Below are 13,547 nucleotides of genomic sequence, written 5' to 3'. Positions count from 1 at the left end.
TATTACCTCGCCTACCCCCCCCAACCCACAGGCGCCATGTGAGGAAAAAGAAGAAGAAGAAGAGATTGGATTTATACCCCGCCCTTCACTACCCAAGGGAGTCTCAGAGCGGCTTACAAACTCCTTTCCCTTCCCCTCCCCACAACAGACACCCTGTGAGGTAGGTGGGGCTGAGAGAGCTCTGACAGGAACTGCTCTTTTTCAAGAACAGCTCTGACCGAACTACGGCTTGCCCAAGGTCATCCAGCAGGTGCAAGTGGAGGAGTGGGGAATCAAACCCGGTTCTCCCAGATTAGAGTCCGCTGTTCTCTCAAGGACAGTTCTGGAAAGAGCTCTCTCAGCCCCGCCTACCACACAGGTTGTCTGTTGTGGGGAGGGGAAGGGAAAGGAGTTTGTAAACCGCTCTGAGACTCCGAGTGAAGGGCGGTGTATAAATCCAATCTCTTCTTCTTCTTCCCCCTGCTATGGGATGGCAGCTGTTTTTCTGGGAAGGATCCTGAGCTCTGAGCAGCCAAACCACAAGTACCAATTTAGCAATGGCGAAAATGGGCACTGCTGGATTTCTGCCTCTCACAAAGCTGTTAAGGACGGAAAGGTCCTGACGGGAGGGGGAGGGAGAAGAGCAACTCTGCTGCACCATAAGTGACAGGAACGGTGGCAAAATACGCATATTTGGAAAACATTTTTGGACGCCCAGCCCCCCCACCCAGTAATCAAACTTGGGCTGGGATCATACACACAATTAGACCCGACATAGGTGCGAATGCTGGGCAGATTTAAAGGGTGCGATCGGACAACAACATCTGGGCAGCGCCCCGCAGCCATCAGCAACCCGTTCTGCTCCGCCGCAGAAGTGAAGTTAAAAGACACTGGTGGAAATCCGGTAGAAAATGGGCTGCGGCAGGCCGCAGACGGACTTTCCCCTGTCTGATCGCTCCAGCGCACTCTCATGGCGTCGGTATGGTCTGATCAAGACATCCGGACTCCGCGGTCGGATTCGACTGGCTTTTGAGCAACGGAAACCTTTACCTTTACATACGGTTTTCACAGCAAGAAATGTGGTGGTTTGCCATTGCCTGCCTCTGTGTAGCAACCCTGGACTTCCTTGGTGGTCTCCAGTCCAAGTACTAACTGGAGGAGGACGAGGAGAGGAGGAGATTGGATTTATACCCCGCCCTTCACTTGGAGTCTCAGAGCGGCTTACAAACTCCTTTCCCTTCCCCTCCCCACAACAGACACCCTGTGAGGTGGGTGGGGCTGAGAGAACTCTGACACAAACTGCTCTTTTTCAAGGACAGCTCTGCCAGAGCTTGTGACTGACCCAAGGTCACATCAGCAGCTGCAAGTGGAGGCGTGGGGAATCAAACCCGGTTCTCCCAAATTAGAGTCTGCGCACTTAACCACGACACCAAACTGGCTCACCCGCTCCTAATCACTAAACCAAACTGGCTCACCTGCGGTTGCCCACAGCTCCCAAGGACTGTGTGGTCGTGCAACTGCGGGTCATATTCCTCCGAAGGAAATAGCCTCGCTCCACCCCCCGTTTTTTCTGGCATGTGTGACCATGACCTTGGATATTTGATTCTTTATCTCTACTACTGGGAGGAAGGTGGTCTTGTCAGATCCTGGAAGTTAGGCGGGGTTGGTACTCAGAAGGGAAACCGCCGAGGAAGACTATGCAGAGGAAGGCAATGGCAAACCACCTCAGCTTCTACCTTGCCTTGAAAGCCCCTTGCTGGGGTCTGTATAAATCCCTGTGACTTTACGGCACTTTACACACACACACATCTTCGGTTCGAAACTTCCCCCCTGTGGCTGAGAGCAAACTTTCCTCCTTCCTCTCTCTCTCTTCAGTCTTCTTCCTCTCCTGTGTGTGAGAAAGAGAGCCACAGGTTCAGCAAAACTGGCTCAGAGTCGGGTACCGCAAACGCTTCTGTCAGAAGTGCCCAAACACTTCGGTCCCCTCAGGTTCCGGCCCTTGTTTACTGTGGCTGGGCCGCTCCAGCTCTTTCTCGCCCTCTGCAATGTATTAAATACGCTGTTAGAGGAAGAAAACAGAGTGGGTATCTCCATGTCTATCTGCCCCCAAGCTTATCACAGGTCGTTGCGAAGAGCTTTAAAAAAGGTGTTATAATTTGTGTTCGTGTCTCAGTTTCTGTCAGGGCACGGCTCCACTGGTTACCTAAGTTGCACCTGAAGGAAAGTCTAAAGTGCCTTTTGGGGTCCAGTGGCGAGCTCGACACTGGTTCATTCGGAGAGGACTCTCTTTCTGAGCAAGGGGAGGCAGCCCCAAAAAGTCCTTATAAGTTGCGGAAGAGAAAGGAAAAGAAGAAGTAAAGGCTGAAGGACTCTGAATTGTGCCTTTTTGAGACTCTTGGTTTTGGGATGATTGGGGGTACTGTTACTAGACAGTTTAAACTTAAGCTTTAAGGGGAAAGGGCTATAAAGGTTTGACTCAGTTTATAAAGGGATCAGCGATGAGAAGACTTGATATATCTAAGCTAGTTGGAGGATCCCCTCTCTTAGGTTTTTAGTCAGTAGTGGGTTCTTTACTTTCTCCCGTATATGTAGTTTCCCCTCCCCTTTTTTCTGTTGTAGTTTTTCTGTAGAGGATAAAAATCAATTAAAAAATCCCCTCCGGGGGCTAAAAATAAAAAAAGAAAGTGCCTTTTGGGGAGTTTCTCTTCAAGTGAAACATCTGAGGCATTTTGAGATGATGAGAGCTAATTTAGTGTAGTGATTAGGAGCACAGACTCTAATCGGGGAGGTTTTAGACTTCCTCTGCCCTTCTTAGATTTTTTGATTTAATACTGTCGTCTCACCAGTGTATCCCTGAGGGTATCAGTCTACACACCAAAGGGACAGTAAAAAGGTAAAGGTAAAGGTTCCCTTGCTTGAAAGCCAGTTGAATCTGACTCTAGGGTTGCGGTGCTCATCTCCGTTTCCAAGCCGAAGAGCCAGCGCTGTCCGAAGACGTTTCCGTGGTCATGTGGCCGGCATGACTAAACGCCATGGTGCATGGATCGCTGTTACCTTCCCACCGAAGTGGTACCTATTTAACTACTTGCAATGTCTTGCTTTCGAACTGCTAGGTTGGCAGGAGCTGGAACTAGAGGCGGGAGCTCACTCCATCATGCGGCAACTCGGGTCTCGAACTGCTGAACTACCGACCTTCCACAGTCTGCAGTTCAGCGTCTTAACCACTTGAGCCACCGCAGCTCCTAAAGGGACAGTAGCAGAAGAGAAAACAGGAAGGATGCCAACAGGAAGGATGCCAAGAATCTGCCTGTCTATCTCTCTGACTCTTTTGTTAACCTCTTCTGGAGGCTGAGGCTAGCATGGGAAAGGGCACGGCAGTGCCATTGAGACTCGACTCGCTTCCTTCTTCCCTAGGAGCTTTCTGCTTTGAGAATGATTCCCTGCCATTGTCAACCACAATTCCCAATGCAAGCTCTGCCCTGCTTCCTTACCTCCAACAATCAGAAAGGATCCATTGAGGAAAGACTTGGCAGCAAGTCTAATTATAACATAAAAACAAAGGCCAGAATCCTGAATCTTGGCTGGGAGATTTCCAGTATTAAACTGTGTCCTTCAGTCTTGCATGCAAATTTACCTAAAGCATTATCATCTGAGCAACTCTTGATTAAAAGAGGAACATCATGCTCTCTTCTTTGGTGTAGTGGTTAGGAGTGTGGACTCTAATCTGGGAGAATTGAGTTCATTTCCCCACGCCTCTTCCACATGCAGCTGCTGGTGTGACCTTGGGTCAGTCACAAGTTCTCTCAGAGCTGTTCCCTCACAAGCTCTCTCAGCCCCACCTACCTCACAGGGTGTCTGTTGTGGGGAGGGGAAGGGAAAGGAGTTTGTAAGCCGCTCTGAGCCTCCTTCGGGTAGTGAAGGGCCGGGTATAAATCCAATCTCCTCTTCTCTTTCTTGTCCCACTGGGTAAGAAACCCTCTGTGTTCAGTTTCTTCTGTAGAAACACACAAGATCTGTGCTGTGCCTCCACAAACTGAAAGCGCTGGATTCGATCCTGTGATAACTCAGCTTTTATCGCTGGGGAGACCGAAGACGGAACCTTTGTTGCTGCAGGTTTTCAACCTCCTCCTTTCTACCTGTAGCTCCTTCGGGTTGTGGGCAAAGAGACTTGTTAATTTAGAAGGAGTCCAGACCATAGCCCAAGTGGGTTTATTGGTGGCATTGCCCAACTTGGAGCATGGGATTATCCCACAAGAATGTTTTGAAAAATAGGGTTCTAAAGCTGGACATGACAGGCTTCCATAGGAAGATTGAGAGCATCTTTTTAGAAGAGGAGGAGGAGGAGTTTGGATTTATACCCCGCCCGTCGCTACCCAAAGGTGTCTCAGAGTGACTTACAAACTCCTTTCCCTTCCCCTCCCCACAACAGACCCCCTGTGAGGTAGGTGGGGCTGAGAGAGCTCTTGACAGAAACTGCAAGAAGAAGGAGAAGAAGAAGAAGAGGAGGAGGAGGAGTTTGGATTTATACCCCGCCCGTCGCTACCCAAAGGTGTCTCAGAGTGACTTACAAACTCCTTTCCCTTCCCCTCCCCACAACAGACCCCCTGTGAGGTAGGTGGGGCTGAGAGAGCTCTTGACAGAAACTGCAAGAAGAAGGAGAAGAAGAAGAAGAGGAGGAGGAGGAGTTTGGATTTATACCCCGCCCGTCGCTACCCAAAGGTGTCTCAGAGTGACTTACAAACTCCTTTCCCTTCCCCTCCCCACAACAGACCCCCTGTGAGGTAGGTGGGGCTGAGAGAGCTCTTGACAGAAACTGCAAGAAGAAGGAGAAGAAGAAGAAGAGGAGGAGGAGGAGTTTGGATTTATACCCCGCCCGTCGCTACCCAAAGGTGTCTCAGAGTGACTTACAAACTCCTTTCCCTTCCCCTCCCCACAACAGACCCCCTGTGAGGTAGGTGGGGCTGAGAGAGCTCTTGACAGAAACTGCAAGAAGAAGGAGAAGAAGAAGAAGAGGAGGAGGAGGAGTTTGGATTTATACCCCGCCCGTCGCTACCCAAAGGTGTCTCAGAGTGACTTACAAACTCCTTTCCCTTCCCCTCCCCACAACAGACCCCCTGTGAGGTAGGTGGGGCTGAGAGAGCTCTTGACAGAAACTGCAAGAAGAAGGAGAAGAAGAAGAAGAGGAGGAGGAGGAGTTTGGATTTATACCCCGCCCGTCGCTACCCAAAGGTGTCTCAGAGTGACTTACAAACTCCTTTCCCTTCCCCTCCCCACAACAGACCCCCTGTGAGGTAGGTGGGGCTGAGAGAGCTCTGACAGAAACTGCTCTTTTTCAAGGACAGCCCTTATCAGAACTACGGCTTGTCCAAGGTCATCCAACCAGGTGCAAGTGGATGAGTGGGGAATCAAACCCGGTTCTCCCAGATTAGAGTCCGCGCACTTAACCACTACACCAAATCCCTGGCTAAGAAAATAACAGGGGCCATCATGACCCCTTAAGGTGGTTTTGCTTCAGCCTATTTTGTCCTCCTAGCTACGGTTGCTGGTTCCCCCCTGACCACTGGCAGGGGACGGGTGGGTGGGTGTAGGGTTTCCAGATCCAGGTTGGGAAACTCCTGGAGATTTGGGGATGGAGGCCGGGGAGGACAGGGACCTCAGTGGGGTACAATGCCATGGAGTCCACCCTCCAAAGCATCCATTTCCTCTAGGGGGACTGATCTCTGTAGTCTGGAGATGACGTGTAATCCTGAGGGATCCCCAGGTCCCTCCTGGAGGTTGGCAACCCTAACCAACCCTGAAAGGTAACCCAGGAGGCCAAAGAATGATGGATTGATGGTCAAAGTGAGGGTCCAGCGGCACCTTTAAGACCAACAACAGTTTGATTCAAGGTGTGAGCTTTCGTGCTCACGCACACTTTGTCAGAGGATGAAATGGGATTACAGATCATACATTAGGGTATGTTGTAGGGCTCTCTTTCGGCTGTGCTCCTGCAGAGTGCAGGGGGTTGGACTAGATGGCCTGCAAGGTCCCTTCTGACTCTGACATTCTATGGCTCCGGTCACACGGGCAGGAAAATGCGGGGGGGGGGGAGCGTGGCTGTTTGCCCCAGGTTAAGCGATCAGACCTCCCGTGGAGGTCCTGTGGAGGTACCGTGGAGGGAACCTGGGTAGGGAGAGGTGCCGATCACAGGACTAGCCTGCGTGCAACAAAGAAGCGCGCGGTGCAGCAAACTGGTGTGGGGTTTTTGTGTACACGACGAATGCGCATGCTCCGTTGCGTGCGTGTGCGCATCCATGGAGACTTGGGGGGGGGAAACCTTTGTCGCAAGGGGACATGGGCAGGCGCTGGATGCCACCGGAAATGCGATCAGACGCCCGCCCTTGCCCCGTAGTTTCCGGAAACTATTACCTCCGAGGTACTAGTTTTTTGCAGCGCGTTTTCGCCGGGAAGCCTCGGTTGTGCCACGGGAGCTCTACGCTTCCCAGATGTGCTGGTGAGATCGCGCCCGGAAAATCCGCCTGTCTTCCATCTTTCTTGCATGGCTTATGTTCCGTGTGACCGCAGCCTATGATTCTATATACAAGGTGGCCTGTTAAATTAGCAAATTAGCAAAATAGTGAAGTGGTTTGTGAACAGAGAAAATGAATGACAAGCTTGGTTTCTGTTGGTCAACCAGAAACCAAGCTTAGAGTCCAATGGCATCTTTAAGACAAACAAAGGTTCATTCAAGGTATGAGCTTTCATGTGCAAGCACACGAAAGTCAACCCTGACTGTTCCCTGGAAGGCCAGATAATGAAACTGAAGCTCAAATACTTTGGCCACCCAATGAGAAGGGAGCACTCACTGGAGAAGACCCTGATGCTGGGAAAGATTGAAGGTCAAAGAAGACAGGGACGGCAAAGGATGAGATGGTTAGACAGTGTCATAGATGCAACGAACATGAAGTTGAGCCAACTTCAGAGGACGGCGGAAGACAGGAAGGCCTGGCGTGATCTGGTCCATGGGGTCGCGAAGAGTCGGACTCGACTGTGCGACTGAACAACAACAAAAAGAATGGCAGGCAAGATTCAGACTAAAAGCTCATACCTTGAATAAACCTTTGTTGGTTTTAAAGGTGCCATTGGACTCTAAGCTTGGTTTCTGGTTATCATCCGTTACAGTTGAAGGGGGGGGGACAACACAGGTAATAAATATGTCAGAGATTGATGTACCCTAAATTGTGAGAATTCCTTTCTAGCATGGAGGCATGATGGTCACTCAGTGGCCTTCACGGAAAAGCATGAATTTGAATCTGGATCCCCCAGGTCGGCCCTAGTGTTACGCTGTAAGCAAAACACCACAGCTGCTAGCGCATCGTGCAAACCTAAGCAGAGTTATACACCCTTCTAAGTGTGTTGCAATCTAGGCTTAGAAGGGTACAACTCAGGGTAGGACCGTACCGCCTGTTACTTAAGGACTTGCCAAATTCCTCATTAAAACTGCAGCCAAATTCTCCTAAGATGTCAAGAGCGCACCCAAAATCCAGCCTGCCTAGCTTCTGCAAAGCAGTAAGATTCAGGGTGAAGAAGATCAGACGTTACCCGGGACCCATGAAAGGAAGTCCTTGACCAAGAGCATCGCTGAAAGAACCGGTGCCCAGATGAAGCACTAGCCCAAAGCACGGATGTGGTAGGATGCCTCAAGGTGTCCGCTTCCGCGTGGGCGGTGTGTGGTGCGAAGCTGGCTGCCATCAAGAAAGGTCACGCTGAGACATTTACGCAAAGGAAGCCACGGAACAGACACCCTGCCGACCACCCACTGACGGTTGGAACCTTGGTCAGTGGAGGCTTCTAAGCTGCAGCAGGGCGACTGGTCACTTTGCTCGCTTCGGCACGCTTCTGATCCCGGTAGGTCTTGGTTGGCTGTTCTTCCCCAGATCTCCAGCCTTTCTTTCCAATTAATTTTTTTTATTTTAAACACTAAATCATACATATAATTACCATAACAACAATAACATAGTCCTTCTTGTTTTAACAATAAAATAACAAGTTGAACGAGTTACATTGTTTTACTTTACAACAAATCGTATATTTGCCTAATACCTATACACTATAATGCAGATACTGTGAAAATACTTGTAACTTCTTTTATGATAGAAAAGCCAACCTTGTACTATCCTCCAATAACCAATATAATGTAACACTACAAGAAGAGGAAACTTTCACAAAATAGAAGAAGATAGACAAAGACAAGAGCAAGTTTCTATGAAATTCAAGAACTATTGTTGTTATATCCAATTGTGGTATTGAGACCATTCGGGTGAAATGAACTGTTTGAGAGACAAGTAATCAAGTACTGGGAACCATTTTTCTGTAAAATTGGTTTTTGTGGGATTTTGCGACAAATAATTAATTTGTTGGTAACCGCATCCATCAAATAGTGACTCCATAATTTTTTGTACCATACTTCTATTGTGGGCACTGTTTTCTCCTTCCAATAGGAAGCGATTGCTGTTTTTGCAGCGTCAAGCATCACAACAACCGTGAGTTTATGTGGCCTGTTCTCTAGCTCTTTAGGCCAAGTGTTTAAAAACAGTACTTCCGGGCTTAGTGGAATACGTACAGATGTTACCTCTTGGATTAAGGACAGAATTTCCTCCCAAAATTTCCTAATTTTAATACATTCCCACCAACAATGCACATAGTTTCCAATTTGGTTACATTCTTTCCAGCACATTGGGGAGTGGGTTGATGTAATATGAGATAGCTTTAGTGGTGTTGTATACCATCTCCAGCCTTTCTGTTCTTCCAGTCGGGCGCGTGCTTCCACGGGGACCGGCCCTACCAATAGGCAGGGTGAGGCAGATAACCTCAATGTTTTCTGTTCCATTTGAGATCGGACCTAAGATCTGAAAGAGGGTCACCTGTCCAGCTAGGGTTACCAACCCCCAGGTTGTGGCTGGGGATCTCCTGGGACTACAACTAATCTCCAGACGACAGAGGTGAGTTCCCCTGGAGAAAATGGCCGCTTTGGAAGGTGGAATCCATGGCCTTCTACCCTGCTGAAATCACTCCCCTCCCCAAACCTGACCCCCTCCAAGCTCCACCCTCCAAATCTCCAGGTATTTCTCAATCTGGACCTGGCAACCCAATCTCCAGCAGCAGCAAATGACTAGCAATCAGTTGTTTGGGGACTTAAATTGTTCGTTATTGATTGCTATTGACCATCAATATTTTTCATTTTCACCTTCCATCTATTTAGAAAGGCCTTTGGAGAGCCAGCTTGGTGTAGTGGTTGGGAGCGTGGACTCTAATCTGGGAGAAATGGGTTTGATTCCCCACTCCTCCACATGCAGTTGCTGGTGTGACCTTGGGTCAGTTACAAGTTTTCTCAGAGCTGTTCTCTCAGGAGCAGTTCTTGAAAGAGCTCTCTCAGCCCCACCTGCCTCACAGGGTGTCTGTTGTGAGAAGGGGAAGGGAAAGGAGATTGTAGCCATTCTGAGACTCCTTCAGATAGTGAAGGGCAGGGTATAAATCCAATCTCCTCTTCTCTTCTCTTCTTCTTTACTATCAACTGATCGTTGATGATCCTGGTGATTAACTCATGCAATTTATTCCGCTGTTGTTGGAGACAGTTGGTTCGAGGAAACAGCTGGAGACATCTGGTTTGAGATAGCCACTTTGGCTACCTTCATTGTTGCAGAACTTGTTTTTCCAGCTGTAGTTGTTCTCATTTGTGTGCCTGCGGTTGTCTTTTCTCATACTTTTGTCAACTATTATTTGGTATGTAACAATGTGAGTTTTGTGCTTTCTTTGTAGGCTGCTTTGGGTAAGTTTTTTGTAGAAATGAGGGCTACGAATCAAAGAAATGAAATTTATATTTTCACCAAGAGTTGGGGAGGATTTAGATTTTCCTCCTCATTCAGCGAATCGTCTGGGACATTCATCGCACGAATACAACCTGTGTGGTGTTTCTCTGATTCGAAGACGCTGCAAATGAAATCAACTGAGCAGCTAGCTCGTCTTTCAAATTTCTTCCTGATGGTATGCCTTAGGAAAAAGCACCGAATACCCCAAAGCCATCCCAAAAAAATCTCTGAACTGTGCGTGTGTCAATCCAATGCATCTCTCCCTTCCTTTTCCCTTCCTTGTAGGTAAAGGTAAAGGTTTCCTTGCTCGAAAGCCAGTCGAATCCAACCCTAGGGTTGCTGTGCTCATCTCCGTTTCAAAGCTGAAGAGCCAGCGCTGTCCGAAGACGTTTCTGTGGTCACGTGGCCGTCATGACTAAACACCAAGGCGCACGGAACGCTGTTACCTTCCCACCGAAGTGGTACCTATTTATCTACTTGCAATTTCTTGCTTTCGAACTGCTAGGTTGGCAGGAGCTGGAACTAGAGACGGAAGCTCACTCCATCATGCGGCACCCGGGTCTCAAACTCCTGAACTACTGACCTTCCACAGCCTGCAGTTCAGCGTCTTAACCACTTGAGCCACCGCAGCGCCTTCCCCTTCCTTGTAACCATACGTTAAAATTCACCATTTATTTTACTACCTTTTTCTTAACTTTCAACCTTATAGGTAACCTGTTCTATAACCATTTCATTCTGACATATCTATAATCTCAATCATTATTAAAGCAAAACAAATTATTCTTGACACCCCAGTGTTTCTCAATATAGTCTTTAAAGTCCTTCCAATCTGCGGAAGAAAACAAAGACATGGTGGGGGTGCAGAGGTCATTTCGGGGAGGAACGCGGGGGAACGCAGTTCCCCCGGGAGAGGTGCAGGGGGCGGGGCACATGACGAAGCCCCGCCCCCTGCTTCCGGCCGCCCCGCTTCCGGCCCTCATTCAGCCAGGAGGAGGCAGGAGAAGAGGGAGGGTAAGTTGCTTCCTCCCTGCCTCTCCCCACCCCTGCCTGCCTGGGGCCAGGGAGGGCCTTCGCGGGGCTCCCTTGCCCCCCCGCCGGCCTTCGGGGTGTGTGGCCTTATGACACACTTCCGGTGATGTCAGGGGGTGTGGCATATGCTAATGAGTTATGCTAATGAGTTCCCCTAGCTCTTTTTCTACGAAACGACCCCTGTGGGGGTGGGAGCGCTGCGGGAAGCCTGAAGCAGGGGAGGGAGGGTGATTTAGAGAAGGGATGTATTTAAAAAGGTGAAATGGCTTAATGATGGACATGTTGTTATATCCTGACAATAAAATTGTGTTTTTTAAAAAAAAAATCCAATGCATCTCTCTGTTCCCATAGAAACTGGCAGGCAACAGAAAGACATTCCAGTCCATAGGACCAAGGAGAGATTTCACCAGTGGGGTCTCCTTCATAGCTGAAATGTTGCTGCACTTTACTGGGATGGTTCTTCTGTCTCTGCACAGTAAGTATTTTCAAAACCTGCTCTGTGTTCACGATTCCTGTTTGCTCACCTTCCGCTGACCCTCGAGAACGACTGAGATGACTTCAGAGAAAAGAGAGGGACAAATGTTACTGTCATAAATCACATGAAAACGAATTGTTCTTCGAGACTCTAGCTGGGTGCTTTCGCAAGACGGCCAAAGAACTTACAATGGCATTTAACATTTGGACAGCACATCAGAGGGTTCAAAGTGGTTTGGATGCTTTTCCTTCATAATCACAGTACCATAGAAACATAGAGTCGGAAGGGACCTCCAGGGTCATCTAGTCCAACACCTTGCACAATGCAGGAAATTCACAAATACCCCACACCAATGTTCCCTCTAAGCTGTAGAGTCTTGTGAGCAAAAATTCTATTTTGTGAGCTTCTGGCATTAAAGTTGTGAGTGAGCCATTTGGCTGCAGCATAAATTAGTTTCCTCTGGGGCCATCCTTCCTGAGCGAAGACAAAAATCTGTGAGCTGGAGGCTAAAAAACTGTGAGCTAGCTCACACTAACTCAGCTTAGAGGGAAGACTGCCCCCCCACACCCAGTGACCCCGCTGCATGCCACGAAGATGACAAAAAACCTCCAGGATCCCCGGCCAAACTGGCCTGGAGAAAAATGGCTTCCTGACCCCAAAGTGGTGATTAGCATTTCCCCGGGCACGTAAGAAAGGGCCACGAGAGCTAAGCACTGATACATCCCTTCCTGCCCCTCCTTCTCATTATCTGCCTAAATTCACAGAATCCGCGTTGCTGACAGATGGCCATCGAGCCTCTCCTTGAAAACCTCCACAGAAGGAGAGCCCACCCCCTCCCGAGGAAGCCTTGAAAACCATGCATTGAAAACCATAGCCCTAATGGGTATGTAGGTTCCAGGCTTACCAAGTACTTACCGTAATTCGGCGGGGGACACATACTTCTTCCCAGGACAATTCCCACTCGGACAACAGACGCGCCGCACCATGCCGTTGCCAGGAAGTGACGCCAGGCGACGCTTTGGCAATGGGGCTGGAAACTCAATGGTACCATCGAGTTTTCAGCCCCATTGTCAGAGCGTCGCCCGGCGTCACTTCCTGCCGACGGCATGGTGCGTTACAGGGAGGAATGTTCCGGCCGGGGATCATGTGTCCCCCACTGAATCGCAGTAAGTACTTGGTAACCCTAGTAGGTTCCAGCTGAGCTGAATCCTTAACAGCTAAATTAAGCAGGGCTGGGTAAAAGTTTTTATCTTCCCAAGAACCAGTTTACACATTAGGAAGTCATCATGTGAGGAAACTTACTTGTTCCCTACAGGAACAAATGACTCCTCAGAACTATGATCTGGATGGACCTCAGTCTTAGAATAGTGAGTAGTGATGACAATCTCCAGGGGGGACCTGGAGATCCCCTGGAATTACGGCTCATCTCCAGACTACAGAGCTCAGTTCCCCTGGAGAAAAATGGATGCTTTAGAACAGGGGTGTCAAACATGCGGCCCGGGGGCCAGATCAGGGCTTCCATCAGGCCCGCAGTGGAACTGGCTGTCTTCTGCTTCTTCTTCCAGTTCTGCTGCTGCTGCTGCTGCATCATCGTAGGTTTGCAGCTTACAGATATACACTTGAACAGCAGACTCAAGATTGCAACAGCACAGACATTTTGACGCAATAATTCAGAGCAAGAGGTGTCAGTTATCAGACAGCGTTAAATAAGCAAAATATTGCAAGAGTGCTAATAGTTTAAGCATGTTTTTATTTTAAGTTTTTTTTAAAAAACCCTATTTTAAGTTTTAAAAAACCCTATCTCTGCTACCTGGGATTACCTTTTATGACACACGTGGCCTGGCCCAACAAGGTCTCATTTATGGCCCTCATAACAAATGAGTTCAACACCCCTGCTTTAGAAGGTAAACTCTATGGCACTGTACCCCAGTGACATCCCTGTTCTCCCCAGCTTCCACCCTCAAATCTCCAGGAGTTTCCCAATTTCAACCGGGCAACCCTGCCCTCCCATCCCCCACCGGTGGCTGGGGGGCACCTGGCAACCCTAGAGGACATCAAGAAACTGTCGTACCTTTAACAACTGCCAAAGGTAAGCCCAGAGAGGCGGAGCTGTGTTCTCTGAGGACCATTCCCCCTGGGAACACAGTCCCTGTTAACAGTTCCTTTTTATCATAATACACCGAGAATGTTGTGTGCAGAAACCCCCCAGTTTTTGT

Source organism: Gekko japonicus, unplaced genomic scaffold, assembly GCF_001447785.1.
Source record: "Gekko japonicus isolate JY-2015 unplaced genomic scaffold, Gekko_japonicus_V1.1 scaffold1009, whole genome shotgun sequence".
In the NCBI taxonomy this organism is placed as follows: Eukaryota; Metazoa; Chordata; class Lepidosauria; order Squamata; family Gekkonidae; genus Gekko; species Gekko japonicus.
Note: the sequence above shows the minus strand (reverse complement) of the source record.